This window comes from Gekko japonicus, unplaced genomic scaffold (genome assembly GCF_001447785.1).
Source record: "Gekko japonicus isolate JY-2015 unplaced genomic scaffold, Gekko_japonicus_V1.1 scaffold465, whole genome shotgun sequence".
Classification (NCBI taxonomy): domain Eukaryota; kingdom Metazoa; phylum Chordata; class Lepidosauria; order Squamata; family Gekkonidae; genus Gekko; species Gekko japonicus.
The window spans coordinates 494,545-518,807 of record NW_015159724.1 but is presented as its reverse complement, the minus strand read 5'-3'; the positions used below and the strand labels follow the sequence as shown (position 1 = coordinate 518,807).

Here is a 24,263-nt window from a genome sequence, read left to right as displayed (position 1 = left end):
AAATATATACAAGGGGGACCAGCAATTCAAAGCAGTACAATAATAATGATGAAAAATTGCTGTGAGTTCACAAATCACAATGAATAGACAATAATAACTAGTACAGAATTGACGCTTGATGATGTTTATAATTTCTATGTTTTCAGAACACAGGACGTCAAATACGGAAGGTGAGCGATACGAACATCTCGAGTGGTTGTTCGTTTCGAGACAACTCTTTTTCAACCAAATTCAGTTCTCTGGTTGTCTTATTGTGTTTAGCTGTGATATCAATCTTATCCAACATCCGTAAAGCACATAGGCTAACAAGTTTTAACAGCACAAGGGCTAACAAATTCTAAATTCGGACAACAAGTCTAAACACAATAAGACAACCAGAGAACTGAATTTGGTTGAAAAAGAGTTGTCTCGAAACGAACAACCACTCGAGATGTTCGTATCGCTCACCTTCCGTATTTGACGTCCTGTGTTCTGAAAACATAGAAATTATAAACATCATCAAGCGTCAATTCTGTACTAGTTATTATTGTCTATTCATTGTGATTTGTGAACTCACAGCAATTTTTCATTATTATTATGGGACGGACTAACAGGAGGTGTCACAGGGGGATGTGGCCAGCTCAGCCTGCCCCCCCACGTTATAAAAGATGCTTCCCAACCACATGGTCTCTCTCTCTCTCCCTCTCCACGACCCCTATCGAAGCTTTAACCCTCTTATGTCCAGCTTGCTATCCATATATCCTACCTCCATCTTTAAACTCCACGTGGTTCTGCCGGTTCAGAGCACGTGTTCCCCATCTTCTATTTCTAAACCCCTGCATTCTTTGGCAACTTGTCAATGAGGCAACACTAAAAAAAAAGAACTCTCCTTAAATTAATCCCTTAAATGTTAATTTATGTTCTAGTAATCAAACAATCCTAATTCTAATATGTAACCAATTTCACAAAATGAGTCACAATCTGGCACTGACATAACAGATTTATAATGTTTGTCACATTCTCTCCATGTCTCTAATTTCTTTCATAATCCTCCCTGAGGGGAAAAACAAAACAAAATAAAAGGGTGTCCAGTGAACCCTATGAACATCAATACTGCATGTACAAGGAGAAGTGCTTCTGATTCACCCCATCTAAAGACCCCATACTAGATTGGCTCCAGACAATTGGAGACCCTTCCAGAGTAGCTGTGGAGAAAAGGGGGACTGGCAATTCTAAAGTGAAAGTGCATTTCACTAGATCAAAGCCATTGTATTATCCTTAATGTATAATTCATCAGCACTTAAGACCTAGTTGTAAAAATAGTTTAGAGGAAGGGCAAAATAAAAATGTGATAAACAGCTTTTGTCTACTGCATCACACAATCTCTACAGAAGCACTAGTATTCTATTGGAAACAGTCTTGTAAGCTTGCTACAATTGTGATACATGGAACTGTATTAATCAGGATGGATTTTTCTCCTTTAAAAAATCTGAAAGGTAAGAATACATCTGGCTTCAATAAATGTTGTTGAGAGAGTCAGTACCAATGAATCTCGTTAATCTAATCATCACACTACAGGAAATAAGAATTCCAGGTACAGTAGGGTGCAATTAACTTCAACTACTATTGGGCAAAAAAGAGTAATTAGGGAGCAAGCTGGCAAGTTGATGATGACTACATTTACAGTACTAAGGATCTAACATTCCATCTAAAAGAGGGGCATAACTGATAACTATGTATCCCCTACATAACTGAAGAAAATACTTTTATAAGCATTAAGGAAGTTAGACACATTATTGTTATTGAAGAAATCCACAGTTCTCCTCCCACATCCCCTTAAATTATGCTGGTTCAGCAATTTCAGAACTATCATCTCTGAATACTTGTACTTCACATATCACTGAAAGGGTGATGGCTGGACAACTCCAAGCCTTTCTGGATAAGACAAATTGTTTAGGTCCCTTCCAATCTGGTTTCAGGTTTGGTTACGGGACTGAAACAATCTTGGTAATCCTGGTGGATTACTTGGGCCAGGAGATGGACAGAGGGAGTTCAATTCTGTTGATTCTCCTGGACCCCTCAGCAGATTTCCATACCATCAATCATGGTATCTTTCTGAACAACCTATCAGGATTGGGATTGGGAGCCACTGTTTAGGTGTGGTTCTGGTTCTACCTGGAGGGTAGGTTTCAGAAGGTGGTGCTGGGACCAATGCTCCCTATAAACTGTGGAGTCTTGTGAGTAAGAATTCTACTTTGTGAGCTACTGGGATTAAAGTTGTGAGGGAGCGATTTGGCTACTGCATCAATCAGTTTGCTCTAGAGCCCCTCCTTCCTGAGCTAAGACAAAAATGTGCGAGCCGGTGACTAAAAAACTGCGAGCTAGCTCACACTATGTGCAAAGATTTTGATGCTGTATTATGCCCCCAAAGATTGAATATAGCGGGGGGGGGAGCTGGAAAAGTCTGAGAGAAACTGGCTTGAACCAGCAGCTGTGGCAAAACATGTGCAACCCTTAAATATTATTACTTGTTCCCTGGAGACTAGAATATGATCAGGAACTAAGCTGTTTTGCTTTCCAGAAGCTGTAAAACAGCAATATAAAGAATCTGTTATTAGCTTTATGTCTTGAATTTCTGCCTGCACAACTATTCAAAATCTCCAAATCCCTGCATGTATTTGTTTGTATTAGATGGGGGGAAAGTGTGGTACACTGGTGCTTAGCATGTCAGACTAGGACTGGGTAGATCCTGGTTAGCTTTCCCAAGTGCCTGGAGAAAAATGTCTTGTCGCTTTAATAGAGGCTTAATGGGATCTTATTTATTTCTATGCCATTGAAAGCCTCAACAGCTCATTTCCACACACAAGCCTATTACAGGGACAGGGCATTTTTTCTTTTTTATTGTGTGTGTGTGTGTGCTATTTAGGGTGTGGATGAAATTTTTGTATCAAGTGCGTCCCTTATTTTTGTTGAAACTATCTGGCAACCTTAAACCTATTAGAATGTATCATATCAACCTATATTTTAAGATGTAAAAATAGTTCCTTTAAAAAAAATAAAATAGGAAATCAATCTTGATTTCAATTTTATTATCTATAACAATCTAAATACGGAGGGGAGGGAATTTTTCCTTTTGCAGACACACTTGCTTATAATCTTGTCTATATTTAATAGTCATCATTATCAATTAAATCATTCAGCGTTAAATGAAATTAAATATAAATCATTTCTAATAAAAAAGTAACAAGATACAGAATTGAACAAGTTGTAGGCAGTTTAGTATGCAAATTTGCTTATGAAAAGAATGGAGAGTTTTGGGACTATAGAAAAGAAAAAAAATATTCAATTTTTTAATGTGCTTTTGTATTTTATAGGTAACTTGGTCATCCTTGCTTTAAAATCTAATGTGTGCAGCTACTGGTACCATATATTTATCAAAACAGTTTTACTTAATTATTGTTTGTACAGCTGGTAGCCATGGGCATTTGTGCTGACACTTTAGTGCAAGAATGCTGTTTTGAATGTTATTCAAAATTATATGTATGTCATTAGACTGATGGTGTTTCTGTTTAAGAGGACAGTTGTTAATTAGTAGTGGTTTGAAATTTTGAACTAGTCCTTCATTATTCTGGATTATACTAGCATCAGATTGAAGTAAGGCTTTTTTCCTGTCTTTTAGATCTGCAGTTTCAAGAGCTTGGCTATTGTATCTTGTAGCTGCTCTGTTTATCTACGTCTTTCTAAAGCCAGGAGATATATCTTTGGTGGGTTCAGATATTGGAATTTTTAAAATTCAATTGTTAAAATTTAATGTAAGAACTAGAGGACAGTGGTCACTTACTCTAAAATGGTTTGCTCAATTCAATAAATTAAAGGAAACAGCTATGTATTCAATTGTACTAGCATACAAGGTGGAAAGATTGAAGGTCAAAGAAGATGGGGACGGCAAAGGATGAGATGGTTAGACAGTGTCATCGATGCAACGAACATGAAATTGAGCCAACTTCAGAAGACGGCGGAAGACAGGAGGGCCTGGCGGGAGATGATCCATGGGGTCGCGAAGAGTCGGACTCGACTGTGCGACTGAACAACAACAAGGTGGAAAGAAAGGTGTAAGAGTCTCCTGAATTATTGATTTTTGTCCCATTTAAGATGAAGAGATTAAAAGTAGAGAACAACTCCAGGAGTTTCAGACCAGCCCTATTAGTCACCATGTTTGAGGAGTGGCAACCTAGACATCAATACTCTTTCAGGTTTCTAGGCTACTCGGTCCAGTCCTAGCATTAAAACGTGCCTACTTTTCTTTTGTTAGGCAGATTAGCAACAAAGAATATTCTAAAGTAACATAGCAAATAGACTTTTAAAAGGTTCTACCATAGATGGATATGATTCATATGAGGCTGGTCCTGAATTTCAAACAGCTCAATTATGTCATCAAATTTTGATAAGCAGACATCCCTTAGGGAGAGAAGAAAGTAAATGTCGTTGTTGACAGTTGGAATCAAGTTCCTGCTGTGGCAGTAACTTGTTATGGCAACTAGCCAACTCTTTCTTACTTAGTGGTTGCCCAAGGTTGTGTTTGTTCTTTTACCAGCTGGTGTTTCTTTCTTTAAATGGCAGGCAAACATTTTGTTTAGGTGCACAGAAAGCAGATGTAGGAAAATACCATGAAGGCCATCTTGGGCTATTCCTGCTACCAGTTTCTGGTGGAGATATGTATTTGTTTATTATTTATTTTCAAAACTTATATCCTGCCTTTCTGCCCTGACAAGGGCTGCCAAGGCAGCTAACAATTTAAAACATACATACTGATTTAGCAATCATTGGAAAATACACCTGCGGTTTTCATAAGGCTCCCTTCAGTCTAAAGGTAAAAGGTTTCCCTTGCTCAAACGCTAGTCGAATCTGACTCTAGGGAGTGGTGCTCATCTCCATTTCCAAGCCAAAGAGCCAACGCTGTCCGAAGACATTTCTGTGGTCATGTGGCCGACATGACTAAATGCCGAGGCACATGGAACACTACCATGCTTGAAATCAGGGAAAACAACATTTTCAGTTTCCTTGCTGTGCATGTATGTGATTCAGGCATCTCTGGAAAACACATCCAAGAACTCTCTATTATGATCTTAGTCATTTTCCAGTGTGTTATTAAAACACCCATAAGAAAATCAATATATTCAGATTTTCTAATATGATGTTTAAAGTAATATCACACTAGAGAACCACTAAGTGCAAAAGAACAGAATGGTCATAACTCCCTGCATGAGCTTCTCCAGAAATTCCTAAATAGTGAAAATGTGCACTCAAGGATCTCAAAAGTGTTTCAGAAATTACCTATTGCCCATGCAGACAGCTGGGAACTTTACTGAGACCCTGGGTGCACTTTTCCAAGAAACCATGGATTGAGGACATGGCATTCCACTTTTTACCTCCAGTGTAAGTAAAAGGGTACAATGGGAACAGAGAAATTTTGATGAGGAGAGGAGTAAGGACAAAAGGATCATTCTTTGTACTTCTGGGGTTCTGCTTCATAAAGTTCATGAGCTACAGCAGAAGAGCATTGTGTATCCCCAGAACTAGACAAAACTAATATAAAGTGCAATAGAACTGGGGAAATAGGAGCATTCCTATTAAAAATTACCACACCATCATTCAGTTATAGTTTTAAAAGTCTACAGGATAAAGCATTGTATGAGGCGAAATAATTTTGAAGAACAAAACATATATCAACATGCAAAATTGTATTTTTGCCTGCAGAAAACATGGGTTTTTTTCATTTTACTTAATACTAAAGGTTGCTTATGGAATGTGGGGAATGTATCAGAAAAGATAAACACAACCACAGCCAACAATACTTAATTTATCCCTACCCCAACCCCCTCCTTATTATTATTTTTAAACAGCCTCCTGTGTTTCAGACTCCTCTCAAAGGCCCTCTGGAAAATCTCCCCCCCCCAGCTTCTGTAAATGCAACCATAACAGGGCTGACTAGTACTTGTTGGGCAGAGAATTCCATAGTTTGAGAGCTGCAGCTGAAAACACTCTGCCATATGTCCACCTCAGATAAAGAGAAAGAACATCTGCTCCAGATGATCTTAATTTACAGGCAGGTTTACAGGGCTGCAGGCAGCCCCTAGAAACTTCTGCACAAGACTATTTAGATCAATGATACAACCAGTCAGGATATTTTTTTTAAGTTGTATCACTTTTTGTAACCGCAGTGTCACTGAAACCTAAAAGAGGTACAGTTTATGAATCTCTAAAAATATAACTTGTCAAGCCACATCTACCAAAGTAAAGACCTTCTGTTAGATGACTAGCAAAATAAGGCATCCAAATGATATTACTAAGAAATGACAATTTAGCCAAGCAATTTTATTCCATTTTAGATATTAGGTTTAATTAAACTGGTGAAGTCATAAAGTCAGTCATGACCCAGTCTAAGTATAATATAATCTTATCTGAAAAGCATGAAATTGTTCTGACTATACCCATTACTTCAATTCTTGACATCATTATAGCCATTCAGTAACCCAATTACTAAAAATTAGATTGCAGAAGACAAAGTACAGTGAAACCCAGCTCTATGAGAATGAACAGAATTGCTAGAAATTATTTATCTGTTCATTCAGTAACTCCAAGGTATAGCCTCCATAAGAAAAAGGCAGATAATAGTTTTTTAACTACTCATTTCAATTAAGTTTGTAGTTTGAACAGTGCTGTCTTTAAACAGATCCAGTGTATTCTTCATACGGTCCCTCTTCATATAGGGCAGCCATCTAGGGGGAGGAATTTTATTTATTTATTTATTTATTTTATTGCATTTATAGCCCATCCTCCCCGCCACATTACTTGGCCCCCAACGTGCCAAAATTCATATAACAATTAAAATGGAAGGAATATAAGAAGAGTTGGGTTTTATACACTGCTTTTCTCTACTTTAAGGAGTCTCAAAGGCTCTTACAATCTCCTTCCCTTTCTCTCCCCACAATAGGCACCTTGGGGGGTAGGTGGGGCTGAGAGAGTTCTGAGGGAACTGTGAGTAATAAGCATTGTGTTGTCTGATCTGTAATCTTTTCTAGGATGATAATGGGGACTCAGCGCATATCGAGGCTTCAGACTCATAGATGAAGAATGGGAAAAATTTCTCCTCACAGATTGTACCTTGGCTTCTTTAATAGACTCCAGCTGCATCACAGGGGCTGGCATGGCAATGGCACTTTGAGCGTGAACTTGGTAGTAGGCTGCTTGAATACCATGATTGGAATATGGCTCTGGAATTGCAGCTTCTATTAGGGAAATTTTTCTGGAAAGTAATTTTGGAAGGGTGCAGATAAAAGAAGGAGGTGGGGGAGGCAGGAGACTGTGGAATACTTCACTGCCATTGTCCTGGAAGACACTGTGCTGGAGCCTGATAATGATATCCAGGTTGGGCTACCATTACAGGGGAATTGGAAATAGAACGCGAAGGCCATGGCTGTGGAACGGAGGCAACTTCAGGAGTATGGAAATAAGCCACACCATTGTGGTACGTGTAAGGATATTCAGTGGACGTCATCAAGTACATTGTACCAGCTGCAGGCATTATACTGGATCGAGGAATCCCTACTTGTTGTTTTCTTATTGCTGGACCAATGTTCGGTTTCTTATCTTTATAATTTAGCTTCTCAGCCTCTTGGAGAATCTTTTGCGCATCTTCCTGAGTTTCAAATGTGATGAAACCATACCTTAAAATCAATTCCTCCAACGAAGATTCGATTAGGAATCACTGTTCCAAACCTTGGGGCACTTGTGGGGTTACTTAAAGGCACTGGCGACACAGTGTTAGGAGAGGGAGACAAAGAATCCGTTTGCATCTGATTTGTGGTTTGCTTTCTCAGGCGTTTCCAGGTGGCTAACAAGTTTCAAGAGGAAAGAAAACAGAAAAACAAAAACAAAACAGTAATAAGTCAGCCCTCTTGCACAACTTCACCAAGGGAACTGTGATGAACACAAGGTCACCCAGCAGGCTTCATGTGGAGGAATGGGGGATCAAACCAGTCCTCCAGATCAGAGTCCGCTGCTCTTAACCATTACACCACGCTGGCTCATAGGACACATTTTCCCCATCACCACAACAGTACCCTCAAGTACAACATTTTACTTTTCCCCACAGAAATCCCTGTCTATAATTTGCTGTTTTAAAATAAAATAAAGCGTTCTTCTAGCAGCAGATCTCATAAATTATGTTGGAACTAGGAATAAGGCCCGTTGTGGAAATAAATGCAATGAGCTTTAGAAAGAGGCTCTTGGCAGGTGCCCTGGCCTTGGGCACTCAATGTCAATTTGCTGTGGTGACCTCAGCAAGGTATAATGACACAGAGCTTACTGTTTTCGCATGAGGAACTGATTTCTCCCACCGGAAGAGCAGTGGTAATTCTGAGTGATCTCCAGCCCTTCTGACTTCAGCTTTCCATCTCCCCACACACACACCTGGAGCCTCTACCTAGGAAAAGTACAGTCTTTCTCCACAGTGGAGACCCAAGCAGGAGGGAAGTGACCTCAGCAAGTTATAATGACACAGAGTTCACCCAGCAAAGTAACCATTTTCTCTTGGAAAACTGAGCTCTGCCATCTGGAGAGCAGTTGTAATTCTGAGTGATATTCAGCCCTCACCTGGAGAATGGCATCAATGGTTCCACAGGAGAAAATAACTGCTTTGGAGGGTGGACTCTATGGCATTCTATTCAGCTGAGGCCTCTCCCCTCCCCAAACCCTGGCTTCCGTAGATTCCACCTCAAAATTTCCAGGAATTTTCCAACCTGGAGCTGGCAACCCTAGTCAGAGGTTCCCCACAAAGGCCTGGAAAGGGCCTCCTGGCTTTGCCTTTTTACTGACAGAACCAAGCTTGGTTGCCTAGCAACAGCCACTGAGGGAGAAGTTAGTCCCACAGGAGCCAAGCAGAAGAAGTGTCTTCATCAGGAGAGACAGTCATTTTGGCAGTTTATTCTGACAGGAAACAGTGGCTGAGGCAGCAGTGGGAAGGGAAGAGGAGCGGACCCAGGACCCAGCCAATGGCATGCAAGTACTCTTGATTGGCAGTTGATGGGCCAATGGTTGATGGAGCACACAGACATATACACACACAAACTAAAACCTAGTTTTGCATTACATATTTTAGGAATAGACCTAAAACAAGATAAATTCCAGATATTTTGATGATATTTTACATTCTGCAGAGGGATTGTTATTTACATAATCTATAAAAGGATACCACTTTTCCACAAAATTATTTTCATAGCCTGGGGTATCCATCAACAATATTTGTGTAGCTATTTTATCCTGAATAACTATATCCCACACTTTCTGGAACCACGCTTCAAGTGAGGGTGTTTTCCTAGATTTCTATAATTGGCCTAATAAAGATTTGCCTGCACCCCATCAAAAAGCCTAGTGAATAAAATTTATTTATTTTATTTATTTATTAGATTTTTACCCCACCCTCCCGGCCGAGGCCGGCTCAGGGTGGCTTACATAAAAACAGAATAAAATTCCAACAGTATAGTATAAGAGTATAACATCTGTTAATACAACAACAATTCTTAAAAACCATAAATATAGTAATATAGTAAAGTGCTAGTACTTCGTTTCCTCATCTTACAGTCAGCTCATTGGTCTTCTTCAGTTGTCCTGGGCAATTAGCTCGGGCAGTAATTGGAAGACCCAGGGGATCAGGGCTCTCCCATTATAGGCTGTCAGTTGTCAATAGTGTTGGCGGCTTGTACTGTGGCCTTGTACTGTCTCCTAAAATGGCACCCAGAAGAATTTCAGACCTTGAACACCATTGTCTGATAATAGAAAGTGCCCTCAAGTTGCAGCCAATCTATGACGATCTGCTCAGGGTTTTCAAGGCAAGAGATGAACAGAGGTGGCTTGTCATTGCCATAATCAGGGTTGACCCCGGTTAGCTTCTAAGATCTGACAAGATCAAGCTGCTTTGGGCCATCCAAATCAGGGTTTACTTACAACTACTACTCTGGATTTAACCCTAGAGTTTTATCTACTGCCATCAGGCAGCTGGGAATTAGATTCTTACAGTAAGTTTTTGTTTTGGGGAAGGCTCTAATTTTAGGAGGGCATGTTCCAAGATAGATTTCAGAACCCTTCTGTCTCTAGAAACAGTTCTTCCTGTTGGCAGAGTTTAAATATGCAAGGAAGTGGGGCACTGACTGTTTAGAGAAAAATAAGTAGGTTTATTATAAAAGAACAAACTGTTATCTGATATATTTTGGTGTAGTGGTTAAGTGTACGGACTCTAATCTGGGAGAACTGGGTTTGATTCCCCACTCCTCCACTTGCACCTGGCGGGATGACTTTGGGCAAGCCATAGTTCTGATAAGAGCTGTTCTCGAAAAAGATCAGTTTCTGTCAAGAGCTCTCTCAGCCCCACCTACCTCACAGGGTGTCTGTTGTGGGGACGGGAAGGGAAAGGAGTTTGTAAGCCGCTCTGAGACACCTTTGGGTAGTGAAGGGTGGGGTACAAAACCAATCTCTTTTTTTCTTCTTCTTCTATAAAAGCCCTAACACATTTCCAGCTTTCCCATTGGCTGCGCTGTGTACTCCATCAGCCATTGGCCCACCAACCGCCACCCAAGAGTACTTCCATGCCATTGGCTGGGGGCTGGGTCCGCTCCTCTCTCCCACCCACTGCCAGCCTGGTCACTGTTCCCTGACAGAATAAACTGCCAATATGTCTGTCTCTCCTGACAAAGGCATGTCTCCTGCTTGGCTCCTGTGCAGCTAACTTCTCCCTCAGTGGCTGTTGCTAGGCAACCAAGCTTGGTTCTGTCAGTAAAAAGGCAAAGACAGGAAGCCCTTTCCAGGCCTACCAGCTCCAGGTTGGGAAATTCCTGGATATTTTGTGGTGGAGTCTATGGAAGCCAGAGTTTGGGGAGGGGAGAGGCCTCAGCTGAATAGAATGCCATACACTCCCCCCCCCAAACCAGCCATTTCTTCCTGGGGAAACATTGTTGCCAATCTCCAGATGAGGGCTAAAGATCACTCAGAATTACCACTGCTCTCCAGATGGCAGAGATGAGTTCTCCTGGAGAAAATGGTAGACTTTGTGTCATTACACTCTGCTGAGGAGGCCACCCTATGACAGCCAGTGTGATGTATCAGCACTTCAGACTCAGGTTCTTGTTGTGGAAGCTGAGTGGGTGATTTCAAACCAGGCACAGACTTTCAGCCTAACCTACCTCACAGGGTTGTTGTGCAGATCAAAAGGGGGAGAGGAGAATGATGTGAGCTGCTTTGGTCCCCACTGTGGAGTAAGACTGTACTCTTCCTAGGTAGAGGCCGCAGGGAGAGGAGAGGAGATGGAAAGCTGAAGTCAGAGGGGCAGATAAAGTTAGGTTGATGGTTGGCTGGGAAGGAGATAGGGTTGCCACCTCCAGGTTGGGAAATTCCTGGAGATTTGAGGGGTGGAGCCTGGAGAGGGTGGTGATTATTTTATTATTATTACTTTATTAGTCACATTTATACCCCGCCTTCCCCGCAATGCAGGCTCAGGGCGGTTCACAGTCAGTACATAAAATACAGTTAAGACTACATAAAACCATATAAAACAATTCCATTATTAATACAGTTTCATAAAGTGCAGAAGATAGTTACTCAGGATAGCTTACTTCAATGTACTCTCTAAAAATCCTTCTGCTCCAGATCTTCCTGCGGCTGGATGTTTAAGGAGGGGTGGGACCTCAGACAGGTACAATGCCATAGACTCCACCCTCCAAACCAGCCATTTCCTCCTGGGGAACCATTGCTGCCAATCCCCATGTGAGCGCTGCAGATCACTCAGAATTACAACTGCTCTTCAAATGGCAGAGATCAGTTCCCCTGGAGAAAACGGTGGACTCTGTGTCATTTATAAATAAATAAATTATACCCTGCTGAGGTCACCACAGCAAATTGACACTGAGTGCCCAAGTGTCAGGTTGCCCATCCAACAATGAGTCACTTCTCAGTTAAGAGGAAACTTTTATTGAAAGGATGATTCGCTAACAAGGTTTCTGATTAGAATGACATGCAGGGGTCCGTACATGTAATATAAAAGGAATTCAAATAGTCTCTACACCAATGGGTCATATTCCCGCCAGAAAGAAAGAAGCGCCAAGGTGCTGGGAATCAAAACGGTTCATGTAATTCAAAACATCTCTGTTCCCAGGCTATGCATAAAAGCTAAACATCAAGCAACTACCACAATAAGCCTTATCTTACCACCTGTCCTTGAGTTGTTTTGCGTTTCACTAACGAGCTGCAGTCTGTGAGCATGCGCCTGGTTTGCTAGGCAACAACTATAAACATATGAAGCTATTACAGAAAGCAAAGTAAGGTTAAATAGAACATACAGGTCAAGCATATATATTCCTGCTACTAATATGACAGCTTGCTGACACCAAGGCCAGAGCACCCGCCCAGAGCCTCTTTCTAAAGCTCGTTGAATTTATTTCCACAACAGGTCTTATTCCCAGTAGAACATAGAAGAGAAAGAGCCTTAACTGCCTAGCCTAATTGCTGAAGGAGGAACAAGAAGAAGAAGGAAGCTCTGCAGGACCAGGAAGTCTCCAGAATAGCCAATCAGAAGACAGCAGGGACATAATTTGAAATTGTAGACATGTCCTAATCTCGCTATGCTAACTACCAGTCCTTCAGCTGTCCCTCTTCAGACCTTGCATATCCCACCACTTCCAACCCTTTTTTACCTGCTCTTCCTGGATTGTAACTCATTAAAATCTCAGTCAGATAGAGTGACAGCTGTATTTGCAGCCACACACTGTCTTGAGCATTTAGTTTTCCGGATTTAACACACACACAAAGATGAAAGGATAAACAAAATATAAGACCATATTAGAAAAATAAACCAAAAGGCAGAATAAAGTTTATTTCTGTACTCTTGACATTGTATAAGTAGTAGTTACAAATTGACCCTACTTCTTAAATAGCTACTGAGCTAAAAAGTAATACTGGGAGCATTTGAGATCACAGCCCTGGCAATCAGTAGACATTAACTGCAAGTATGTACCATTACTTGGTCACACACCTCTCTTGTCTGCACACATTTCTCTTGGAAAATTTGACCCTGAGGCATCCAACCTCACCATTCAGCATACTCCACCTGATTTACATTACTTGTTTCAGCTCTTCCAATGACTGAAGTTATAGTTGCCTATAGAAAGAACATTCTAGTCTCCTATTAAGTTCTCTAGGACTGATGCTGTGCTTCTCTGCTATTGATTTCTTGTGAGATTTTAGGAACCTCCTGTCTCTCTGAGGCTTACCTACACATCTATAAAATGGCAACATCAATCTCAGTGACTCATGAAAATAGAGAAGTTAAGAAACCAAGGTCTTGGCACTGGAAACATCAAAGTACCAGAAATAAACAGAGCTCTTTGTTTTTTTGGTCACTGCAATCTTTGGCTCCATAAATGTCAAGCAGGTGTTTGATCAGTAGTATAACTACTGTAACAGTCCCTATTCACAAAGTCCATTATCTCTACCAAAACTCTTAATGCTACTTATTTTCAGGGGAAAGAAGCACAATTAAAATAAGAGCATTTGATTTCATGAAAAGAGCTATAAAACCAGTTTGTGTAATGTTTATATTTCATAAAGCTTCGGATAATGGATTTGCGTCTTAGCTCTGTATAATTCAGTGAAAGTCAGATTCCCCATATGTAAATTTGCTTTGCTTTCTTGTGCTGTAGGAAGGTATCCTGCTTTTCAGGACTGCTGTCTAACCATATTGATGTACCAGATGTTACAATAATTACTCATTTTTACAGTGAACAGCCATGCAAGTGGTTGTATAAAATTAACAGAATGTGTTGATTACCAGTAATAATGACACAAGCCATGCATGATCACAAATTGCAAAACATCAACAACTTGCAGATAAAAACAAGGTTGGCCAGGTTGCACTGATCTGCTGTGCCCACAGAACTACAGCTGCCACCTACTGAATAAAATACCCATGTTATGAGAGATTTGCTATATGCAATTTCATTACACTTGATTTTAAAGATTATTTCCTTTAAATTTTGGAGCTTGTGATGGATTGCAAAAGAAACATCAACCATTGTGCTCTCTCTCGCTCTCCCCCCCCACACACACACACACTATACCAGCTAGAGCTTTAGAGTCTTTTATCAGCTTCAGTTGATACAACAGTTATAGCTATCTCTCAAAAAGTATAATCTGGCTATGTAATCACATCCAGGATAGAATGGAGAGGGCCATGGTCATAGGCAGAGTATTTGTTTTGTATGCAGAAAGCCTCAAATTCAGTCCCCAGCATCTCCAGTTTAAAAAAGATCAACTTGTAGGTGATGTAGGCTACTTGAGATTCTAGGCAGCTGCTGACTATTAACTTAGTAGACCATACTGTCATCTTGTCAGACCAATGGTCTTTAAGGCATCTTCATGAGTTCAGGTTGTTCTAATGTGCTTTACATGGGGCTGCTTTTGACCAGGAACTTTATTTGGTCCAAAATGCTGTAGACAGTTTATTGCCAGAGATATAGGCATCATATCATACTGTGCTGAAATGTCTTCACTAGCTGCCCCTGTGGTTTGGGGCTCAATTAAAATCACTGGCTCTTACCTTTCAAGTGTCAAACCTCCTGGAGCTGGGGTACCTGAAGGTGGGGTTCACCTTGGGAATGTTAACCAGCACCTGCATTACTGTAATTTAGATGCTAGGCCAAAACATTTATTGTTACCCAGGCTTTGAACTGCTGAGTTCCAACTTTGAACTGTTGTCAATATTTGAACTGTTGCTGAGTTCCAACTTTGAACTGTTGTTTTTATCTCTGAATGCTGGTCTGGGGAATGTTTTGTTAATACTATTTTAGGCTGTTTTCTATCTCTAGCACTCTCTTTTTACTGTTTTATTGTCGCTTTTAATATTGACAATTTTTATGCTTGTGGCTTTATTATTTTATTCATTGTAATGCTTTTATGTTGGCTTGAATCCCAATGAAAATTTCCACTAACAGAACACGAGACAGGAGATATTCAATGACCACCCAGCCCACTGCAGATGTCCAATTTGTCATCCATGCTGTACCTGGGGGAGCAGAGGTCCATCAGTGGCTATTAGCCACAAGGTATAGATAGGGGCTCTGGGGCAAGTGATGCTCTGTCTTCTTGGTGCTTGGGGGGGGCAACAGTGGGAGGGCTTCTAATGTCCTAGCCTCACTGGTGGACCTCCTGATGGCACCTGGTATTTCTGGCCACTGTGTGACACAGAGTGTTGGACTGGATGGGCCTTTGGCCTGATCCAACATTGGCGTCTCTTTATGACCCTCAGGAGGAACAATTTGGGGAGGTGTGTCAGTTACAATTGGAGGAGAAAATAGGGAAGTTATATTCCACTTATAGAATTGCCTTCAGGATCCAACCCAAACCCTGAGCTGGTAAGGTACGTTAAAAAAAAAAAAGCATCAGATACCTTGGTTTACATATTAAGGCTACATTCCCAAACACATGGATTTACAAATAAGCCCAATAAATTCAGTAGGACGTACTTCAGAATTAACATTTCTAGGACAGGTTGTAAATATATTAAATGCCACTGATAGGAGCGAAAAACTGTACACATAAGAGTGTAGGGATTTGTCTATATTCTAGACTTATATGCTACAAACATTTTCTACTTTAGTGTGTTGCAACACATCAGGCAATGCCATATGCTAAAGTTTGCTTCAGACCTGATAAATGCTTTGCTTTCCTTGGTCAAAGAACCTTGAATCTGAAATTTGGCTTCCTGACAGGCAATGCAAATGCACACTTTGCATGAATTTCATCACACTAATATTAGTTAAAAGCAACTCAAGTTTGTTACAGAAGTAGAAGTATGGGAAGTATATTAAAACAAATGGGAACCTTCAAGGACTTGTAGGAGGCATCTCATCCCCCCTCCCACTATTTCCTCTTGCCCTTTCCTGAAAACCCCATAACCTCTCCCCTTTCCCTCCTTCCTTATCTCCTTCTAGGGTTGCTGACCTCCAGATAGGGCCTGGAGATGTCCTGGAATCATAACAGAGCTCCCAACTAGAGATCACAGAATCAAAGAGTTAGAAGGGACCCCCCAGGGTCATCAAGTCCAACCCTGGCACAATGCAGGAAATTAATAACTACCTACCCCCACATCCCCCAGTGACCCCACTTCATGCCCAGAAGATGGCAAAAAAAAAACCCTCCAGGATCCTGGCCAAACTGGCTTACAGAAAACTGGTTCTGGTCCAACCTTCTAAGGCAATAGAAAACAACTCTGCACCATCCTCTATATGACAGTTGTTCAAGTACCTGAAGATGGTTATCATATCACCTCTCAGTCATCTCCTCTCCAGGCTAAACATATTCAGCTCCTTCAGCCTTTCTTCATAGGACTTGGTCTCCAGACCTCTCACCATCTTCACTGCCCTCCTCTGGACATGTTCCAGCTTGTCTATATCCTTCTTAAATTGTGGTGCCCCAAACTCAACGCAATACTCTAGGTGACGTCTAACCAGAGCAGACTAAAGTAATACCATCACTTTGCATGATCTGGACACTATATACTTCTGTTGATACATTCCAAAATCACATTTGCCTTTTTAGCTACCGCATCACACTGCTGACTCATGTTCAGTGTGTGGTCTACTAAGATCCCTAGATCCTTTTCACACATACTACTGCCAAGACGTCCCCCCCTATAATTACGCATTTGGATTTTCCTACCTAAATGCAGAAGTTTACATTTATCCCCTCTGAAATTAATTTTATTTGTTTTAGCCCAGTTTTCCAGCCTGTCAAGATCATCCTGTATCCTGACTCTGTCTTCTACCATATTTGCTACCCCTCCCAATTTTGTATCATCTGCAAACTTAATAAGCATTCCCTCTATTCCTTCATCCAAATCATTTATAAAGATTTTGAAATCTTTTGAAAACAGGACCCGGGACAGATCCTTGAGGCACTTCACTTGTCTTCAAGAGGATGAGGAACCATCTTTGGGTGCTATCTGTCAACCAGTTACAGATCCACCTAACAGTCATAGGATCCAAACCACATTTTACCAACTTGTCAACAAGAATATTATGTGGAACCTTATCAAAAGTCTTACTGAAATCAAGATAAACTATGTCTACAGCATTCTTCTGATCCAGCATGCTAGTAACTTTCTCATTTCCCCCATTAATGTTGCCAGCTCCAGGCTGGAAAAATTCCCTGAGATTTGGGGGTGGAGCCCTGCAAGGGTGAGGGTTGGGGAGGGAATGACCTAAGCAGAGTAAAATACCTTGGAGTCCACCCTCCAAAGCAGCCATTTTCTCCAGAGAATTTGATTCCTGTCATCTGGAGAGCAGTTGTGATTCCAAGTGATCTCTAGTCCTCACCTGGAGGTTGACAACCCTAGCTCTCCTGGAGGAAACGGCTGCTTTGGATGGTGGAGTCTATAGCATTATACCCCTCTGAGGTCCTTTCCCTCCTCAAGCCCTGGAGCTCTCCGGCTCCACCCCTCAAATCTTTGGAGTTGGCAACCCTATCTCCTTCCACCCAACAGTCAACTTACCTTTATTGGACCTTCTGTCCTAAGCTTCCATCCCACTGGCAGCCTCTGCCTAGGAAAACTGTGGCCCAGTTGTGTGGTACTGGTCTCTGGGCCAGGCCCACATGCATGGTAGGGAAAAGAGTTAGAAGGGACCCCCCCTCAAGGACTTGTGGGGTGGCACCTCATCTGTATCCCCCTCCCCACACTATTTCCTTTTTCCCTCCCCCTGGCAATCCCCATATTCTCTCCTTTTTCATAGAATTATAGAATCACAGAGTTGGAAGGGGCCATACATACCATCTAGTCCAACCCGCTGCTCAATGAAGGATCAGCCCACAGTATCCCTGACAACTGTTTGTTCAGCTGCTGCTTAAAGACTGCCAGTGATGGGAAGCTGAGCACATCTCTAGGCAGCTGATTCTACTGTTGCACAACTCTTACTGTAAAAAAGCTTTTCCTAATATCCAGCCAGAACCTTCCCACCCTTAATTTAAACCCATGATTGTGAATCCTATCCTCTGCTGCTAACAGGAACTGCTCCCTGACCTCCTCTAAGTAACAGCCCTTCAAGTACTTAAAGAGAGTAATCATGCTCTCCCTCAACCTCCTCTTCTCTAGACTAAACATTCCCATGTCCCTCAGCTTTCCTCACAGAGCTTGGTCTCCAGGCACCAGATCATCCTCATCGCTCTCCTCTGCACCCACTCCATTCTGTCCACATTCTGTCCTTTTTGAAGTAAGGCCTCCAGAATGGCACACAATACTCCAGGTGTGGCCTGACCAATGCAGTGTACAACAGGACTATGACATCTTGTGATTTGAATGTTTTGTTTTGTTTTTTGCTCTCAAATGGGGATTTTTATTGCATTTTTATTAAAACTACAAACTAACAGAAATAAGGGAGTGGACAACATTTAAGGGGATAAAGAAAAGATACCCACTACTGACTAAAAACCCAAGAGAGATCTTCTAATCAGCTTGAATACACATCTAGTCTTAATCATATTAATCTCATTACAAACTGAGTCACATAGTCCGTTAACTTTTCCCACATCTTTAATTTAACTGATATCACGAAATACCCCAAAGCATCTCAATTCAAAATTTTTCAAAGGCACAATTCAGTCCTTCAGCCTTCACTTCTTCTTCTCCAGTTTCTTCCACAACTTATAAGGACTTTTAGGAACTGCTGCCCCTTTCTCAGACAGAGTCCTCTCCGGAAGAACCCGAGTCCAGCTCTTTATATTTCTTTCTCCGCTGTCTTATTTCAAAGGGAATATCCTTCAGTACTCTGATGACACTCTCCCCAACTCTCAGGGGTGCTCCAGATACTGCTTTCAGGATTGCATCCCTTACATGCCTCTTTGAGAATCTTATGACAATTTCCCCAGGCAGATTATTTTTCTTTATGTATCCTGAATATGACCTGTAGGCCACATCCATTTCGCATAGCAAAAATTCCGCCTTCATCTCTGTCACTGGGGCCAGTATTTCACTCATCACTTCCTTCAGATTCCCTCCCTTAGTCTCTAGCATGTCCTGAAAGCGAAGGATCATATTAGCCTTTTCCATTTGTAATTGTAGCAACTGCTATTCTGTAGAAACTTGCTTCTTTTCCAGTTTTTGTACTTTCTTCTTCACCTTTTAGGTAGTGGCGTCCACTTCTTTCACCTTCTCATTTGTTTGACTCATCATTTTCAGAGTCTAGCTTATCTGATTTTGTTGAGTGGTGATACACTGGGTCATTGATGTCATCTGCTCTTTGAGATTATTCATTTGGTCCAGCAGGTGTGTGTGTATGTGTGTGTGTGTGTGTGTGTGTGGTAACAGAGAAAAATCCCTTTGTGTGTTTTAGAATTTTATGTTATGTTTAAGACAAGTTAATGTATAAGGTATGCATGAAAAGCAGCTTCATAAAATGACCAAAAATATCCTGTAAAATATTTTGATAAACCAAAATGAAAACTAAAAAATGGATTCAATGCACCTACAAGAGCTTAATGCCATAAGCTATTTTAAAACACTAAAAGAATTCATGTAAGAAGTTTAATGCTTTAGAATGTCATTGTAATTATATTGTTTTCATATTTTGTATACTTGTTAGTGAAAATAAGCTTATAGGACTCTTTTAAAAGTGCTGTTATACTTCTATATGCATGTATTAATGTTTGATGACAAGAACTGAGAACTTAATACTGAGAATGAACTGAGTCTGAAAGTTCAGTCAAAGGTAACAGAAGTCTGGGAGTAATGCCAAAAAGAATAAACAAGACTGCAAATCAAAAATAATGAGCTGCACCTGCATTGTAGGAGTGGAAACACAGCCAACTAACATCCTGTGTGCCAAATATGTGATTAATGACTGGCCAGACAAAGAAATCTGAACTGAGCATGTCTAAGTGATGTCAGTGATGATGTAAAGTGAGGAGGAGCAAGAAAAGTATATAAGCAAGCTCCCGGCTGTAACAAATTGAACACCCACGAGCTGTGAGGTGCTCCTTTATTCAAATAAATACCTTTGTTACCCTTTACGACCTGGATAATTGTTTTCACTGTGTGGTTTATTGGCTACTAGCCACACAAGTCAAAGAACCTTGGCAACAACTGTATAAAACACTAAAACAAGAAGATTAATAAAATCACAACAATATAATCCTAAATAGAACAAAGTATAAAGTGCTTAAAGCTACAGGCATTTCCTTTACCATTTTTGGCTTTTTTTAAACCCCGAAATGTTAGGGGGTTTATAGATTTCACATTTTTCTGCAAACCTGGGGCCCTTTTCAGGTTTGTAGAAAGCTTTGTGTTGCCCATACACAGCTCTAGTCACCGGATTTAAGTATCCAAAGATTGGCTGACTTTGCTATTAGAATACAAGAAAGAAACTTTAATAAAAATTGCATTAAAAAGTACATTCTCCATTTGTGTTTCACAGTTAGAGTGTGGATTGCTGAGCATTTCCAACTGATGTAGACAGCAAAAAAATTCCCCCTGGGGCATTAAAGATGATGAATGTGAATTTTTATTTAAAGAGCATATTTCAAAACTAACATTACCAGAGAAGGACACACCCATGGGGTCATGGTCAGGTCATGAAACTGACCGATTTCTGTAAAGCATGGAATCGCTTGCCATTTGCCCCCTCTTTATATCTACATGGGGGGGGGCAACCTTTTTGAGCCCGCAGGCATCTTTGGAATTCTGACAGTGTGGTGGGTGCAATCACAAAATGGCTACCACAAAAGGGCTGCTTCGGGAAGTGGAGCCAGCTACAAAATGGATGCCATAGCTTACCTTCAGTGACACTGTAGTGGTAGCTGCACAGCCAATTTGAAGCCTTTCTGGGCAAAAGCTCCACCTAGCCCTGCCCACTTTCTAAAAATACTTGAAAAAACATAAAAAGTGTTGGTGGGTGCCATGGTACCCACAGCCATCATATTGGGGACCCTAATATTGTCGGGATCAACGGCAAGCAGGTCCAAACATACTCTTCAGGAAAAGTTATGCTTTATTGGAATACTGGTCTGTTGTCACTGCTACAGGTACATTGTTAGGAATAACGATTAGTGCAAGGGACTCGCTACATATACTCTGATGCTTCAACTAGCTAAGCAAATGAACTTCAAGCACTCGTGCAGGAATTCTCCCGGCAGGACATTACAGGCGACTCTCCTCACCCCCTGAGAGCAGAAATATTCACACCGATAGTGGAACCCAAGCCCTCCCTTCTCTTCAAGGTTGTGCTGATAGCGCTGTCTGGCTGAGCCAGTTCTCACGGATGAAAGCGAGCCCCCCTTAAGTTACCCACGGCAGCAAAGCAAAGCAAGCATGCCCGTGTGCGCAAGAGTCGGGGGTGAAGGTAAACAAAGAAAGCATGGCAACTAGCTGACAGATACACACAGGTGTATGTATCCCTTAAATGGACAATACTGGCTAGAGTGCACTGCCTGCCTTTTGCACCAGCACAGTCAGTGGTATCTGTTCCAGAAGTGATCATGGCAACTGACCACAAGATTGCCTGGGTCCGTGAGCAAGCAGCAAGAGCATACAGCAAAAGTACACAGAGATACTTACGGTAAGTAGAAAGTATCAACTCAGATATCTCAAACAGGATTTCCACCCAAATACATGCCTTTTAAAAATGCAGGTGGTGGTAAAAAAAAAAAATTCCACCATAATCCTGCAAGAAAGTGCTTTAATTTAACACACCCAAATTTGCCTCGCATGTAAAAAATGGCACCCTATTTGTGGCTGGTGGGCAGAATGTGAGGTGAACCAGCAGCTGATGGAGAATGGCCTTAATTTTAAACAGTAAACAATAACACTGAAGTTTATTTGTTGGTCTCAACAACCAGCTGGCCAACCATACATATTCTGTATTTCAGAAATCCTATATTGGAGTAGGTATATCTAACTAGCCAATTGTATTATGTTTGTGCAGAAAACCACAGTATCTGTCAAAACAGACCTAGGGGATCCTAGTCAGCATTACTATAATATTGTACAAAACAACACTGTGAGTTTTGCTATTGATTTTGCTGCCCAATACTACTTCTCCAAATGTTACAAATGCATTTTTGTCCCCACTACAATCCAAGCTTCACAAGGAGATGATAAATGAGGTAATATTGATTAGATTGTGCTAAAGAGACCCTGCTTTTCAAGGTTATATCCTTTGGAGAGTTAGTAAATCTCATTACAGAAATCTGCCTGCTGACATATATGAATAAAGAGAGTGGCAGAGGAATTCCAGCATGACAGCATTCTCTGCACTCATGCTGTTCTTGAGATGGAAAGTTCAACACAATACATAGATGCAGAAGTTGAAATCATGGAGGTAGCCTGTCAATTTTTTTGAAAGAACTAAATATTCCTCAGTACTCATGTATGGCCTTTGTATAAATGGAGCACTTCTTTGTCATTTATCTGTCTGCTTCCATTTTACCAATCTCTCTCTCTTCTTGGAGATATCAGTAAGGCAAATTTTTAACTTGCCACATACATGGCAGTAACATAAGCAGCCGGTTTCAGGGCAATATCCTAGAAAAAAAAACCTGTGTATTTATTAAAAAATATAAATGTGTATAACACTTTGAACTTTACAGAATGGTTATCAGTCTAGAAGAAATGATAGATGACTTTTAACTTCAATGGGATAAGACTAAGGATAAACATCATTGTGGTTTAGCTTTACATGTTCAGATTCAACTTGTATTTGTACCGCATCTTTGAAGAATAATTAATAGAGTTTTTTATAATTCCAAATAGAATTTTGTATGTATTTCTTTATTACAATTTTTTTCAGATTTAATATTTTATTTATTTATTTAATTCAGCTTATATACTGCTCCTTCTCAGGGGGCTCTGAGCAGTTTACATAGACATTATTAGACCTTTACCTAACTAGGGCCACAGTGCAAAGGGGGGAAGTGAATACCTACCTACCAGGCACCCAGACAGCAGGGTTCTTCTTGTTGTTTTCTCCTTCTGCTCCTCTTTCATTCCATGGTGGGTTCTTTCTTTCACTTTCTTTCACTTTCAAGGCGACAGTACTTTCGGCGCAGATCTTTACTCGACAGCGGCTCCCCCTGGATGGTTTTTGTAGCACGCGACTATGCGACGGCTGCTGCAACTAGCCTCCATCCGATTGGCTCCGGCTGTGCTGCGTCATTGCGTCGCCGCGTTTCTGGCCAGTCTCCACCTAAGTCGCTCACTGCCCGATGTCGGATCGCCGCCATGTTTGCCAGATCACCCGTTGCCACCGCCAACACCACTGTTCTTCAGCTGCCGCCACTGCTGCTCTGATCCGCCGGAGGCGGGTGCCCTCTGCACCTAAGGCAGGTACCCATTTATCTACTTGCCCTAAGGCTTTCGAACTGCTGGGTAGACAGGAGCTGGGACGAGGACCGGGAGCTCACCCCAGCTGCGGTGGGATTCGAACAGCCTTATGGCTGTTCGTTGATAGATTAATTGCAGGTCTTTTACTGCCTGCAACACCGCTCCCGCTCCCGCAACCTCCAGGTGATGGCTAGAGATCTCCTATGATTACAACTGTTCTCCAGGAGTCAGAGATCAGTTCACCAGGAGAAAATGGCTGCTTTGGAAGGTGGACTCTATGGCATTATACCTCACTGAAGTCCCTCCCCTCCCCAAACCCCACCTTCCTCAGGTTCCACCCCAAAATCTCCAGGTATTTCTCAGCTTGGACATGGCAACCCTACTTAGGCTGAAAGACTGTGACTGGCCAAAGGCCACCCAGTAAATTTCCATGGCAAAGTGGGAATCCAACCCATATCTCAGACCAACAGTACTCTTTTCTCTTCCCCTCCCCACAACAGACACCCTGGGGCTGAGGGAGCTCTTTCCAGAATTGTCCTTGAGTGAACAGCCCTGACAGAACTATGGCTTGCCCAAGGTCATCCCGCAGCTGCAAGTGGAGGAGTGGGGAATCAAACCTGGTTCTCCCAGATTAGAGTCCGCGCACTTAACCACTACACTAAACTGGCTCTCAAATAGAACCAAAATATAATACATAATACTTTGTAACATTGAAATGTTTTAGATTTTTAAAACATCATATTGATTATTAAAGAATTCTCTTGCCTCAATAGAATAGAGGGGGGAAATGGAAATAATGTAGAAACAAATGCACAATTTCAAGTCATTTACAAGTTTATCCCACTTTCACTTTATTCTCAATAGTATAGTC

General features: G+C 41.3%; 1 pseudogene; it reads right to left on the bottom strand.

Moving 5' to 3' along the window:
* Positions 1-23,292, bottom strand: part of LOC107120199 — a 32,205-nt pseudogene extending 8,913 nt beyond the window's left edge.
* Between the last annotated feature and the right edge of the window lie 971 nt (positions 23,293-24,263).